Consider the following 16,122-nt stretch of genomic DNA (forward strand, 5'->3'; position numbering starts at 1 on the left):
AAGGGACATGCTTGTCCTTGTTCATGAGCCATTGAAAGTTAACATGGAGTACAGTAAGCAAGTGCAAAAGCAAATGGTATGGTTTTATTACATGATTTGAGTAAAGACACCTTACCGCATTTATAGAAAGCCTTGGTTAAGCTACATCCTGAATACCATGTGTCATTCTGGCCTTGTGTCAACAGAAAGATACAGTTGCCACAACGGATGTGCAACAAAGGTTCACTACAATAATTTTTGGTATGGAGGGATTTATTAGGGGGATTATACCGACTGGGATTTAATTCTTTGACGTGTTGAATGATCAATCTCATTTGAAGATGTAAAGTTCTTGCTGGGCTCTACAGAGTGGATGCAGGAAGGATGTTTCCCTTGTCTAATGTTTAGAACCAGGGAACGCAATTTTGAAATGAGTGTCACACCATTAGGATTGGATGAGAAGGAAGTCCTTTTTTCAAAGAGTAGTGAATCTTTGGAATTTGCTACCAGAGAGCTGTAGAAGCTTGGTTGTCGAGGATGTTCAAGATTGAGTTTGACTGGTAGACTTCTACACATTAACATCAAGGAAGGGTGGGATAATGCAGGAAGCAGTGTTGGAATTGGAAATTCAGCCATTCAGTGGAGTGGTCTTGAAGGGCTAAATGGACTGTTCTTCTGTTTCTTATGTTTTGCAAATGATACCAGTTTCAAGAATGGGATTGTGCAAAATTGGGAATTATGGCTTTCCTCTCCTTCCCACCTCTATAAGCATAAGGATTATTTGCTGTTTGTAGTGAACTAATTGATACCAGTGAAATCGCCAAATAGTCTAATTTTGTCTCACGCAGTGGATACTATCCCCCCATCATGATATCGATAATTCCACACAATTGACTGCATGCTCAAAAGCCATTCACTGGCAGAGAAACTCTTAGCAAATAGTATTGAAACAAGATCAGCCATTCTGTTTGAGAACCGATTATTATTGACCAGGACCAGCTGCTGTAACCAGTAACATACTTGCAGTTTGGAAATCTCATTTTAATCATCATGTCACAACTGTAAGAAGTGCAATTTGTTCATGAAATATTGCAAGGTCTGAATCCTACAGTGCTAGGTATGTCTGAAATATATTTGGACTTTACGTTTGATTTGTTTTGGTGGGCAATGGGTTGGCAAACTGAGAGGGCTTGTTGCAGGGGCAGGTTCAAAGACTTGTTGCATTGTCTTTACCTCAACTACAGTCATTTTCATGCAATAACCAAAGGCTGCTGTGTAGTAAGGCAAAATAGACCTCAGTAATTCCCAAGAATGATTCCCAGTGTGCAATAAGTTATCTTTATGGGGAGAAAACAGATCAGTGATTCAGTTTGCACTTACCACTGTCTCGTGAATATAGTGGAAAGTGTTTGCATATGTGTATCTGGTGACCTTGCTCTGATGACCTCCATTGATGAATAGCTTGCTCTACCTAACTCCAGGCAGCCCTTGTGCTGTGGAGTGACAGAATGCTGGATTCAACACTCAATTCCCCACAAATTCTTAAAGCTCAAGATGGTCTGTCAACTGGAAGCAAGATTTGTACCCAGTAGGTGAAGGTGTCGGCCTGTTTTCCACAGCTTGGGCTGGCTGGGTTTAAGAGTGATTTTGGCAGAGACCTGGAAGCAGGCTTCCTGCTCATATTGTCAGCCCAGGACCAATACATAGCCCTTGGAGGTGTTGCTGAGAGTTAGAAACAAGTCCGATTCTACCTCATAATGTATATCCACACATTCACTTTTCAGCAAGGTTGATGTGGAATTCCAATCAACTGGATCTGTCTACCCAATCACTTGCTCCCCTTAACTGTCAGCTCTGAGGTCAACTATAGCAAGTCACTGACCCTTTAGGTGACCTCTAGAATGACTAGACTTGCATTCCAAATTTTAATAAGTCACTTTCATGAGAAATTATGCAATTTAATTAATAAAAATTTCTGGTGCATCTGATTACAAGGATTTGGGATTGTGTTGTCTTGTTTGTCTCTTTATGGCGTTGCTATAGAAGTGTCACCTGTGCAATGTCTAATTCAATCACATATCCTAATGATATTCCAGGGAGTGCCATCTGTTTGAACAGTGAAATATTGCAGGGTCTGGTTAATGTTTAAAGGGAGATTGCAGACTCCCGTTTTTACAGGTCTGTACACGCTCAAGTAAAAAAGAAATGCCAGGCTGTTATCTTGTGATGAATTTACATTGGCTTTATAAAACATTCATTTGAAAAGTAATTGAAATATCTGAGTTGGCTAGCACAGTGGCGTAGAACATTATCCTTGCACTGAGTTCAATCTTTGTTTAAAATAAGATTTTCCATAATGGATAATATGGTCTACAGTTTGTTCAAAATGGATTGCTTCTTAGACGTGTTGGTGAAGCTTGAATGATTGAGTAGTTTGAATTAGAAAATGTAAATAAAATAGTAAAGGAGACAATTTGTGCTAAGTGACTTTGAATTGAGGGGAACACAATCTGACTGGCATGAGCACTACAGCTGTAGGATTGGTATCCATCTGTTAGTGAGGTGACGTTTGTTCTGTTTATAATGGGACTCAGCAATGCTGCTGAGAATCTTTCTGGTTACTGCTTATTAACCTGATGTGATTGGCTATGCGCAAGCATGACCCTGACCTTCCCATAGTCGGTCATTTTAACACCGTGTCCTACTCGCATGTCTACTTCTCTGCCCTCCGCATGCTGCAATGCTCCAGCGAATCACCGAAAACTGGAGGAGCAACGTCGTCAGACTAGGCGCTTTTTTACAACCTTCTTGGCTCAGCATTGAGTTCAACACCTTCACTCTCATTCCTTCCCTTTCTTCTACCTTTACTTGTTACATTCTCGTGTCATTATGTCCTCTCTCCCCTTCCCCCCACCCTAGGGGACTACGTGTTCTTTCCAGTCGGGCAATTAGACACACTGATGTGCTGCTACTGTCACATTCCGATCACAATCTGCCTAATCAGCACCCTTTTACTCCAGTACTCCACCCTCATCCCCCCTCCATCCTCTGTCCCCTCAGTATTGCTTAAATGCTGCCTACTCCACACTTCACGCCAGCTTTGATGAAGAGTCATCTAGACGCAAAACACCAGCGTGCTTTCTCTTCATGGATCCTGCCCGACCTGCTGTGATCTCCAGCACATTTTTGTTTTCAGTACAGATTCCAACATCTGCAGTAATTTGCTCCTAAAGAATGTCTTTTTGGGATCTGCTTTTTAAATCTGAATCAAGCAAAGAGCAATTGGAAAGATAACACTTATATAGCTCTGTTAATGCCCAAAGTTACTTTACAATCAATGAATTACTTCCAAAGTGTGTCACATATTTTCTAGGCAAACTATCAGCCATTCAGCATGCACAGCCATGTCCCACAATCTTTTAGCGTGGTATTTGGGTGATGTTGGTTGAGAAATAAATGATGTTCAAAAACACCACAAAGCCATTCTTGGGATAGAGCCATTCATATCTCATTGATTAGAGAATGACGGTGTCAATTCAGTACAATACTGAGGAGTCAACATAGATCAAGTACTTAAATTCAGACTGGATCTTCAATCTTTGAGACAAACATTACCACTAAGTCAACGGTGGCACCTGAGTCGAAAATCTCCTATGTCTATTGGCTGCAAAGGAAATTTGAACAGCTTTAACTCTTTTGCTAGAATAAATGATTCAAATGTTACTGGAAACCTGGAAGAGTCTCAGCAATGCTGCAGGGAATAGGTAATCGACTGATTTTTGTTTGGCAAGCATATACAGGGTTACATTAATTAGATGTTTCAATGGAGGGATAAGATCAAAGGTGCTGACTACTAACTCTTGCTCATTATTAATGATTCCATGAGTCTAATTTTGCTTGACATGGTAGGTATAGAATTAAAATGTTCACTTCCATTAATCTTTTCTGGTCTATCTTGTGCTGACTGCCCAGTTTCACTTGACAGGACTGACATAGAGTCATAGAGAGGGACAGCATGGAAACAGATGCTTCGGTCCAACCCGTCTATGCTGACCAGATATCCCAACCCAATCAAGTCCCGCCTGCCAGCACCCAGCCTAATCAAGTTTGTAAGACATGATTTCCCACGCACAAAGCCATGTTGACTATCCCTAATCAGTCCTTGTCTTTCCAAATACATGTACATCCTGTCCCTCAGGATTCCCTCTAACAACTTGCCCACCACCAACATCAGGCTCACTGGTCTATAGTTCCCTGGCTTGTCCTTACTACCCTTCTTAAACAGTGGCACCACGTTAGCCACCCTCCAGTCTTCCGGCACCTTACCTGTGACTATTGATGATACAAATATCTCAGCAAGAGGCCTAGCAATCACTTCTCTAGCTTACCACAGGGTTCTAGGATATACCTGATCAGGTCCTGGGGATTTATCCACTTTTATGTGTTTCAAGACATCCAGCACTTACTCCTCTGTAATATGGACATTTTGCAAGATGTCGCTATCTATTTCCCTATATCTATATCTTCCATATCCTTTTCCACAGCAAATACTGATGCAAAATACTCATTTAGTATCTCCCACGTTTTCTGTGGCTCCACACAAAGGCCGCCTTGCTGATCTTTGAGGGGGCCTATTCTCTCCCTAGTTACCCTTTTGTCCTTAATGTATTTGTAAAAACTCTTTGGATTCTCCTTAATTCTATTTGGCAAGGCTATCTCATGCCTCCTTTTTGCCCTCCTGATTTCCCTATTAAGTATACTCCTACTTCCTTTATACTCTTCTAAGGATTCATTCGATCTATCCTGTCTATACCTTATATATGCTTCCTTCTGTTTCTTAACCAAACCCTCAATTTCTTTAGTCATCCAGCATTCCCTATACCTACCAGCCTTTCCTTTCACCCTGAGAGGAATATACTTTCTCTGGATTCTCGTTATCTCATTTCTGAAGGCTTCCCATTTTCCGGCCTGCTCCTTTACCTGCAAACATCTGCCCCCAAACAGCTTTTGAAAGTTCTTTCCTAATACCGTCAAAATTGGCCTTTCTCCAATTTAGAACTTCAACTTTTAGGTATGGTCTAACCTTTTCCATCACTATTTTAAAACGAATAGAATGGGGCCAGCGACCATAAAAGTGCTCTCCCACTGACACCTCAGTCACCTGCCCTGCCTTATTTCCCAAGAGTAAGTCACGTTTTGCACCTTCGCTCGAGGTACATCCACGTACTGAATCAGAAAATTGTCTTGTACACACTTAACAAATTCCTCTCCATCTAAACCCTTACCACTATGGCAACCCCAGTCTATGTTTGGAAAGTTAAAATTCCCTACCATAACCACCCTATTATCCTTACAGATAGCTGAGATCTCCTGAGATCTATTAGGGGGTTTATAATACAATCCCAATAAGATGATCATCCTTTTCTTATTTCTCAGTTCCACCCAAATAACGTCCCTGGATGTATTTCCGGGAACATCCTCCCTCAGCACAGCTGTAATGCTATCCCTTATCAAAAATGCCACACCCCCTCCTCTCTTGCCTCCCTTTCTATCCTTCCTGTAGCATTTGTATCCTGGAACATTAAGCTGCCAGTCCTGCCCATCCCTGAGTATGTTTCTGTAATTGCTATGATATCCCAATCCCATGTTCCTAACCATGCCCTGAGTTCATCTGTCTTCCCTGTTAGGCCCCTTGTGTTGAAATAAATGCAGTTTAGTTTATTAGTCCTACCTTGTCCCTGCCTGCCCTGACTGTTTGACTCACTTCTGTTCTCAATCGTACCAGTCTCAGATTGATCTCTTTCCTCACTATCTCCCTGGGTCCCACCCCATCCCCCTCCACCTTACTAGTTTAAATCCTCCTGAGCAGCTCTGACAAATCTCCCTGCCAGTAAATTAGTCCCCTTTCAATTTAGGTGCAATCTGTCCTTCTTGTACAGGTCACTTCTACCCCAAAAGAGATTCCAATGAACCAGAAATGTGAATCCTTCCCCCATACACCAGCTCCTCAGCCATGCATTCATCTGCTCTATCCTCCTATTCCTGCCCTCACTAGCTCGTAGCACTGGGAGTAATCCAGATATTACTACTCTCGAGGACAGACATTGTGGGAGATCTCAAGTGAAAATTCTTTTGGGGGCCTTGTTGTCTCAAATGTCCTGATGCTGGATGAAACCCAGCAGTTAAAATTGCGAGAAGTGCAAAAACATCCAGGATGAGGAGAATCACAGCTATTTTAACCACTCATCTGACCAGCTTCCCCTTGGGAAGGGGCGGGTCAATGCTTACACCTTTCAGAAAAGAGACAAGGACGGGATCAAAAAAGCCAACAAATTGGGTTGCTTTAATCTTGTCACCTCTCCAATAAACAAATGAAATCATCATACAGAAATTAATGAGTTAATATTGAGGGAACAGAAAAGGAGCTCAATTAGTTTAGAATATATATATGTGTATATATATACACACACACATGGAATTATAGGTGCTTTAATAAAGATGTTAATTGTTGCCATATTTCTAAATGGATTGACAGTAAAAATCTCATCTCATTTATCTGCATGAAAGAAAAAGATTAGACTGGTAGCCTTGAAAATGTAAAATTACTGGCAAAGAATCAAGGAACATCAAACTGAGAGACACAAGGATATTCTATAAAGTGTGGGAGTTGAGGTAAGGAAAACATCATTCATATTTCAAGATTCAGTGGGTTCCAGCAACTGGCGTGTTTTTATCTTTTGGCACAGTGTACAGATTACACAAAACAATCTTTCTGCAGCATAGGTAAAGACGTTGATTTCATTATTTATGACCCAAATTACTCACATTCCACCAACTCTGTCCAAGTTCAGTTTTTGCTGGGACCACACAAATCCATCATGGGTGGCTCAAACAAATCTCAGCTTTTGTATACCATTCTGTTCCTTCACTTGTTCACATCTGAACAACATCCACTCAAAATAGAGCTGCTACTAGTCAAAGTTTCTTTGGGCAAATAATTGAACAGTTTGGAAAATGGTGGGCCAGATAGATCATTAATCTGTCAGTCAAGAAGGAGAGATTAATTGAATTATAATTCCTGATGTCTTTCATCTGTAATAGAGGTGGTTTTAATTATAAAAAAAAACTTATCTTTCCTTTTACATTTTTTTTAAATGTCCTCAAGCTCTCTGAAGTACAATTTAAAAATGGCCCACAGCAATTTGGGGGCAGCACAGAGGCTCAGTGGTTGGCTCTGCTGCCTCACGGCGCCAGGGACCTGGGTTTGATTCCAGCCTCAGGTGACTGTCTGTGTGGAATTTGCACTTCGTTCCCCTGTCTGCGTGGGTTTCCTCCCACGGTCCAAAGATATGCAGCTTAGGTGAATTGGCCGTAATAAATTGCCCAAAGTGTTAGTTGCATTAGTCATGGGAAAGGTAGAGTAATAGGGTAGAGGAATGGGTCTGGGTGGGATACTGTTTGGAAGGTTGGTGTGGACTTGTTGGGCCAAACGGCCTGTTTCCACACTGTCGGGATTCTACGAAATTTATTTTAGGCTAAAATGAAAGCATTTTCATCATTAAAGCATTCAAAAGCAGGGAAATGAGTTTGTAAAAAAACATTCACATCCAAGAAAGAAAGGAAAGGCGATAAGTTACAAATGAATCAAAATCAAAGATATTGGCATAAACTCATGAACTAGAGAGTCCACAAGCTCACGTCCAGTTGAGGTCCTTTTAGCTGACCGTGCACAGGAGTCCTTTTCACAGGAACCCAGATGCAGTCCAGTTGTAAGTTAAACTGCAACAATTGTAAATTGGGAAATTATTCACTTTATAGACAAAACAAAACTCTTTATTGTACATCAAACTTCTCAGAGACATTGAGATTAGAGGCAGGTGTTTGCTAAGCATAGAGCTGCTTATGACGTGTTCTAGTGTTCTAAATAGACTACTAAAAAAAAAGTTGGAATTAAAGTTGGTCAAAGCCAGAAGTTTTAGTCATATCACTGGAATTTTGGGTTTAGCTACATTTGTTAGATGTTCTTCATCAAAACCCATTCTGTTTTGTTTCACATAATTGTGGGCTCATTGATGCCATCTCTGACTTACTATGTTTCAATAGTTTCCTTTGACTTCTCATCTTTGAAACCTTTGTGTTGGCTTGGCTGGAATGTCTAAATAATTATAGGGTTTCCCCTTGTCCTCAATTCCTCCTCCCCTCCAATCTCCACATTCAAATGATCATTCTCCATCATTTCACCTACCTTCAGCTACCTAAGGCTACAAATCAAATCTTCCTCTCTCTTCAACAATGACAAAATCAGAAATTGCAGGCAAAGCTCAGCAGGTCTGGCAGCATCTGTGAAGAGGAACCAGAGTGTTCTGAGGAAGGGTCACTGGACCTGAAACATTAGCTCTGATTTCTCTCCACTGATGCTGCCAGACCTGCTGAGCTTTTCCAGCAATTTCTGTCTCTGTTCTGATTTACAGCATTCACAGTTCTTTCGGCCTCCTCCCACCTCCCTTGTCAGTATTCCACGGGGATTGTTCCCACTTGACATCTTAATCTGCTCCTCTGTCACTCCTAACATTGCACCTCCCCCACCCCATAACATCTTCCCATGCAATCACTTGTCATTTTTACCTCCCCTCCTCACTCTCCAAGGCTTCAAAAACCTTTCCAGGTGAAATACTGAGTAACTTGTACTGTTTCAATCTAGACTACAATATTCACAGTTCACAGTGAAGTGTCCTCTACATTGATGAGACCAAAAGCAGACTAGGTGACTACTTTGTGGAGCTCTGTATTAGTGATCCTGACTTTCCAGTTGCTTGCTATTGCAATACCCCATCTTGCCCCCATGCTAACATTTCCATCTTCGGCCTCCTACAATGTTCCAGCAAAGTCTGATACAAGCTGAGGAGCAATACTTTCTGCTGAGGCACTTACAACCTTGCAGGACTTAACATTGAATTTGACAAGTTCAGAGCATGAACAAAGTGCACATCAAATGTCTTTTAAATGTTTATAACTGCACCTGCAACCATCACTTCCTCCGGCAGTTCATTCCACACATGAACCACTCTCTGTGTAAAAATGTTGCCCATCATGTTCTTTATAAAGATTTCTCCTCTCACCTTAAAAATATGGCCACTAGTTATGAACTCCCGCACCCTAGGGACATTTGCTTGCGTCTGCTCTCAGCAAAGCCAACCTATTTCTGTCTATTCACACTCCTGTTGTCTTTTGCCCTGGAAGCCCTTGCCATCTGTTCCACCTTTTCCTCCCCTCTCCCTTTGTCAATAGCATGAAAACCATCATCTTCCAGACTCCTTCCATTCCAAAGAAGAGGCATTAGACTCGAAACATTAACTTTGTTTTTCTCTCTCTATAGATGCTGCCAGACCTGCTGAGTTTGTCCAGCATCTTCTAATTTCATTAGCATCCACATATTTTATTTTTATTAGGAAATTGCTTTGCTGAACATTTCAATGCAGTCAGCCAGTGTGCTTCCAGTAACCTGATATTTTAATTCCCCTTCCCCTTCCTCTCCCAGTCTGACCGTTTTTCCTCCGCCTTCTACTCTGTGTCAGTGTAGCTCAACAGAAGCTCAAGGTACAGCACCTTATCTTTCAATTAGACATTTTACTACTTTTGATTTCAATACCTTTTGGTAACACTCTAACACTAACCCTAACTGTAACCCTAATCCATCTTTTGCAAACATCAGGTTCTGTTAATGGTTCTGCTATTATAATTTACACTTCCTTTCATCCCATCATTTTTTTTTCTTCACTATACCAGTCCTACCTCCTTTTGCTTTGTGCTATGTCCCTTTTGCCATTGAATGGAGCATAGGAGGCTGGGGCGGGGCGGGGTGGGGGTGACGTTATAGCGGTTCATAAAATCATGAGGGGCATAGATAAGGGTCTTTTCTCGAGGGTGCGGGTGTTCAAAAATAGGGGCTATATTTTTAAGGTGAGAGGAGAAATCTTTGTAAAGGACATGATGGGCAACATTTTTACACAGAGAGTGGTTTGTGTGTGGAATGAGCTGCCAGAGGAAGTGATGGTTGCAGGTACAGTTATAAACATTTAAAAGACATTTGGATATGCACATGTTTAGAGGGATATGGGCCAAACGTAGGCAAGTGGAATTAATTTAGTTTAGGAACATGATTTAATTTAGGAACATAGTTTAGTTGGATCGAAGGGTCTGTTTCCATGCTGTATGACAGTGTCTATAACGCCCATAAAATTGAAAATAAATAGTTGATTTTCAAAGGATATTATGAAACCTCAGTAGAAGAGGTGATGCAACATTTAAAATATTGTATTGAATGTGCTGACACTCCCAATATCAATTAAAAATTAAAGAGGCTGGTTTGTTTTCATGCAAGTGGAATATGTTAAGCACTCAACCTCTGGCTAGGGAGATTAGAAAGGGTTACTGTCAATTTTACATGTGTATATATTTTACCTTTTTGATGCAGGTAATGCTAACATCTATCCTCATTCTTGAAGTGAAATTAATCAGCTTTAACCTATGTTAATGGAAAGCATTCACGGCTGTCAATATTATTCAAACGTTTCTGCAATTATGCACAAGTGATAGTTCCCAAATTGCTCTTATATAAGTGATATTTCTGTGTTTGGAGATGTTAATTCCATGTGGACTAGCCTGGATTACATTAGCTGCAGCAAGTTAGTCATTTAAGGTCCAATCCTGTCACTACGGCTGAAACAGAAACTTGGCTTATTCATGATTTCTCACCTTTTCCAAGATCAATCCACAAGGACTAAGTGTATGTAGTATAGCTCTCAGTAATAAATGGATTGCATGAAAGAATAAAACTGGTCTGAGCATAAATATATTGATCCTTTGTCTATCTGACTTCAATTTTGTTTCTCTGATCCTGGAAACTGAAGGAATTTCAACCAGTCCAGCACTATATGATCAAAACCAACAAATCTTAAATTGGAGAGGGTGCAAAAAAGATCTACAAGGATGTTAACCTGGACTGGAGGGTTTGAGATATAGGGAGAGGCTGGACATTTTTCAATGGAGCATAGGAGGTTGAAGAGTGACCTTACAGAGGTGTTTAAAATCACGAGGGGCATAGATAAAGTGAATAGCAAAGGTCTTTTCCATAGGTTGGGGGAGTTCAAAACTAAAGGAATATTTTAAGGTGAGAAGGGAAAGATTTAAAAAGGGACCTGCTTTTCACACAGAGGGTGGAATAAACTGCCAGAGGAAGTGGTAAATGCAGATACAGTTCCAATATTTAAAGTATGTTTTGGATGGGTATATGAATAGGAAAGGTTTCGAGAGATGTGGGGCAAATGCCGGCAAATGGGACTTGTTTAGTTTGGGAAACTTGTTTGGCATGGATAAATTGCACCAAAGGGTTTGTTTCAATGCTGTATGAGTCAATAAAGTTAGCTATCTCTGACTGCTATCTACTGGAAGCTGTCCACATAAGGGTGCAGCGGACTGCTAACAACCTTTGGAACTGGAGATACCAGGGAGTGCCAGTGCCTGTGATCGAACATGGATCAATGCCTTTAGGTGAGTTTTGGAGATTGTATGCATCCAAGAACAACTGGTAAAGATGAAAATAAAGCAGAGCTAATGACCATTTCACCATACAAACTCACCATGTGGGGGAAGGATTGAAAGCTAAATTAAAAACAGAAAATGCGGGAGAAATTCAAGAATAGCTTCTTCCTGTCTGTTATCAGACTTATGAATGGACCTAGAACATAGAATATTACAGCACAGTACAGGCCCTTTGGCCTTTGATATTGTACCACCCTGTGAAACTAATCCAAAGCTTATCTAACCTACACTATTCCATTTTTATCCAAATGTTTATCCAATGGCCATTTAAATGCCCTTAAAATTGGCGAGTCTGCTACTGTTGCAGACAGTACATTCCACGCCCCTCCTACTCTGAGTAAAGAAACTACTTCTGACATCAGTCCGAATGTATCACCCCTCAATTTAAAGCTATGTCCCCTTATGCTAGCCATCACCATCTGAGGAAAGAAGCTCTCACTGTCCACTCTATCTAACCCTCAGATTATCTTATATGCCTCAATTAAGTCACCTCTCAAAGTTCTTCTCCCTAATGAAAACAGCCTCATGTCACTCAGCCTTTCCTCGTAAGACCTTCCTTCCATACCAGGCAACATCCTAGTGACCTTTCATATATTAAAGTTGTTCTTTCTCTGCATTGTCTCTGTAGCTGTAACACTATGTTCTTCATTCTGTTCAATCAATCTGACATAGTTATGTAAGATATGTTTTGTCCGGATAACATGTAAAAGAATACTTTTCATTATATCTGAGCACATGCCAATAATAAAATAAATCAAATCAAATCAAATCAAATCAGAAATTCAGCAAAATCTGTGAAGAGAAATAGAGTTATCGTTTTGTGTTTGAATCATATCTGTTCTATCTCTCCAGAGATGCTGCCAGATCTGCTGAGTTTCTCCAGCACTTCTTGTTTTGATTTCAGATCTCCAGCATCCATAAAAGCTTGCTTTTATTTAAAGCTGTTCTTTCTGCAAAACAGGAGAAATGGGGTGTGGAACTCAGGCGTTCTGTCTGTCTCTTTCTTCTACCCCACCCCTCAGTCTTTTGCAAGAACTATTTGCGAATAATTCTTGATTTATCAAGGCTGAGGTAACTTGTAAAGAATCCCTCGCTCAGGAAGGCAGACCTCAGATAAATGTGAGAAGTGGAATGTTGTGCACGTTATCGTTAATAGCACTTTTCTAAATGTTCTGACATGTTAAGCAAGCATCATCATGACTAATAGCTTATCGAAAACTCAGCAATTAATTTGCCAAGATAAACATGTCAGTTTGAAAGTGCTTTAAATGAGCTGTTTCATTGGCATCTGAGAGAATTAAATGAACAAGGAGATTGGAATGAATAATGGTCATTCAGCTTGTGAACTCACACAGTTAACCAATTGCAAGCCATTTTCAACTCCTCAGTGCAGTGCCTGTAGCCCTTTAACCTGCACCCACAAATTGGTCTTTTTTTCTGAAGTTGTATGAGTCACAAGTTCCATTAATGGATTCAAAGATCTCTTTTATCTCTCCTTTGCTACCAACCAGTTAGCAATGAACCTAACTCAGTATGTAGATTGTCCGACCAGAGGGGAGGCCATATTGGATCTGGTACTTGGTAACGAACCGGGACAAGTGATGGGCTTGTTAGTGGGTGAGCATTTTGGTGATGGTGACCACAATTCTGTGACTTTCACCTTGGTTATGGAGAGAGATAGGTGCATGCAACAGGGCAGGTTTTACATTTGGGGGAAGGGTAAATACGATGCTGTAAGACAGGATCTGAGGAGCATAAATTGGGAGCATAGGCTGTCAGGGAAGGATGTCGTTGAAAGGTGAAACTTTTTCAAGGAACAGATGACATGTCCTTGATATGTAAATTTCCAGATGATACGAAGATTGGTGGAGTTGTGGATAGTGAGGAGGGCTGTTGTCGGTTGCAAAGGGACTTAGATATGATGCAGAGCTGGGCTGAGGAGTGGCAGATGGAGTTCAACCCTGTCAAGTGTGATGTTGTCCATTTTGGAAGGACAAATAAGAATGCGGAATACAGGGTTAACGGTAGGGTTCTTAGTAAGGTGGAGGAGCAGAGGGATCTTGGTTCTGGTCGCCTCATTTTAGGAAAGATGTGGAAGCTTTGGAGAGGGTGCAGAGAAGATTTACCAGGATGTTGCCTGGAATGGAGAATAGATCGTACGAGGATAGGTTGAGAGTGCTAGGCCTTTTCTCATTGGAACAGCAAAGGATGAGGGGTGACTTGATAGAGGTTTATAAGATGATAGGGGATTAGATTGAGTAGACAGTCAGAGACTTTTTCCCTGGGTACAACAGAGTGTTACAAGGGGACATAAATTTAAGGTGAAGGGTGGAAGGTATAGGGGGGATGTCAGGGGTAGGTTTTTTACCCAGAGAGTGGTGGGGGCATGGAATGCGCTGCCTGTGGGAGTGGCAGAGTCAGAATCATTGGTGACCTTAAAGCGGCAATTGGATAGGTACATGGATGGGTGCTTAAGCTAGGACAAATGTTCGGCACAACATCGTGGGCCCAAGGGCCTGTTCTGTGCTGTATTGTTCCATGTAAAGAGAAACAGCAGAACAGTTAACTAAGATTAGGGTCGCATCCAGACTCAATGCAGAAAGGTGTGAGCCACAGGTCATGAGGCTGAAATACAAGGTAAACTTTCAGCTAACACACCCCAGTGTTCACCATGATATATTTAATGATGATACTTATCAGAAAAGGAGACTGGATCCTCGATAAGCTTATAGGTTGTCGCAAACTGCTTAACCAGGATCATTACACTGGGCCAAATCTTCCCAGCCACTGAACAAAATGGGCATTGATAAGTCAGTTCAGAAAACAGGATGAGATCGACAGAAATGTGATTCTTGATGTCTACAAGAAAATGTCTGATTTTCCAAACAACCTTTGAATCTCACTAGTGTGGCGAGGTGTCTATTTGTATCTATTTACATCTATTAGCATGTCATTACTACCTTATCCTGCCTCATTGATACAGTGCTGTGCAGTTTCCCATTCTTCCACCTGTCAATTTGACCTGATTTGATTTGATTTATCACTGTCATGTGTACTGAGGTAGAGTGAAAAGTGGTGTCTTACCTGCTTTACAGGCAGAATGTACTATACAAGTGCGTCAGGGTAACTAGAAACGAGACAGTGACAATTCCTGAAATAGAGGTCTGAGCGGGTACCTAGCAACTCCAGCTCACTGCTTGTTTCCCTGGGCTTCCATCATGAACAACAGCCCCCAGTACCTCGGGGCACACTCCAATGGCAGTGACTACCATCCCCCCAATGGAAATTGGCATCGGACATGTACCAGTCTTAAAACGCCATCATGGCCCATCTCAGATCCACCTACAATACCATTCTGCAGATCAGTGTTGCACTTTGAAGCACTCTGGCAACTCTCCTTGGAATACTGCTGCAAGGATAATGCAGGGACAGGCAGCAGCCCCTGGATCTGGTCAAGCTGCATTGCAGGCTGTAACCTGCTCTCTTAGTTCTCACTCACTTTGTGTAGATACCTCTAGCATTTCTGCCGTGGGATGTCCTGGGGTGAGAAAAGTGTTCTGTAAATGCAAGAGTTTATTTCTTCGACACAGAGCAGCAAATGCTGGGATGAGCGATTCTTTCCAATATGGTTTCTTTGCTCCAGTTTTCTCCCCCTCTCTCCTGAAGACTATGATACCAAGGCTTGTCACATTCTGCGCAAGCTCTGTTTCAGGACCTAAGCAAATTACTTAAGTTGTTATTCCAGTGCACTGCTGAGAGAGTGCTGTAAGATTGAAGGTGTCACCTTTTGGATGAGAAACTGGGGCTTCCCCCTGCCTCTCAGAGTGGCTGAAACGTCCCTGACATTCAAAGAGCAGCAGGACTGTCTGCTGGGAACCTGGCCAAACATTTATCCCTCAAACAACATTAGCTAAAAGCAGGTTAACTGATCATTATCTCATTGCTCTTTGTGAGACCTTGCTTTCGCAAATATTTGCTGACAAGATGATTGTTACTGTGGTTTCCAGCATGCAGTGCAGAGTTTCTGACCAGTTGGTTGCATTCCCTCACCACGTTGTCCAACATGCTGCCGAATGTCTTCCTCTTCCAGAAGACTCACGGCTAGAGAAAAGTACGTGCTCTGAGCAGGTTTGCTTAGTTTGTTACATTGTGTTTCAGTTTAGTGCAGATGGACCAGCATTGCAGGGTAAAGTGTTGCACTTTGGAGCACATTGGCAACTCTCCTTGGAATGCTGCTGCAAGGATAATGCAGAGAGAGGCAGCAGCCCCTGGATTTGGTGGCAATGCAAAGAAATGAGTAAGAAACATACTAAGAACTGACGAAGCTAATGGGTGAAGCCAATATATTACAGTATTGGAAAGGTAGGAGGCTATTCAGCCCATTGTTTCCATGCAAACTCTCTACTCCTCTCTCCATTCTCTGTAGACCTGCGGTTTCTTTCTTCAGCTGCTTTTCTCTTAGGTCTGTGCATGATGAAGAAAACCTACAAAGGACTCCACATCCAAAATTTGAGAGCAATACAAGCCATTTGGAGCGCCAGG

This window comes from Chiloscyllium plagiosum, chromosome 24, assembly GCF_004010195.1.
Source record: "Chiloscyllium plagiosum isolate BGI_BamShark_2017 chromosome 24, ASM401019v2, whole genome shotgun sequence".
Classification (NCBI taxonomy): domain Eukaryota; kingdom Metazoa; phylum Chordata; class Chondrichthyes; order Orectolobiformes; family Hemiscylliidae; genus Chiloscyllium; species Chiloscyllium plagiosum.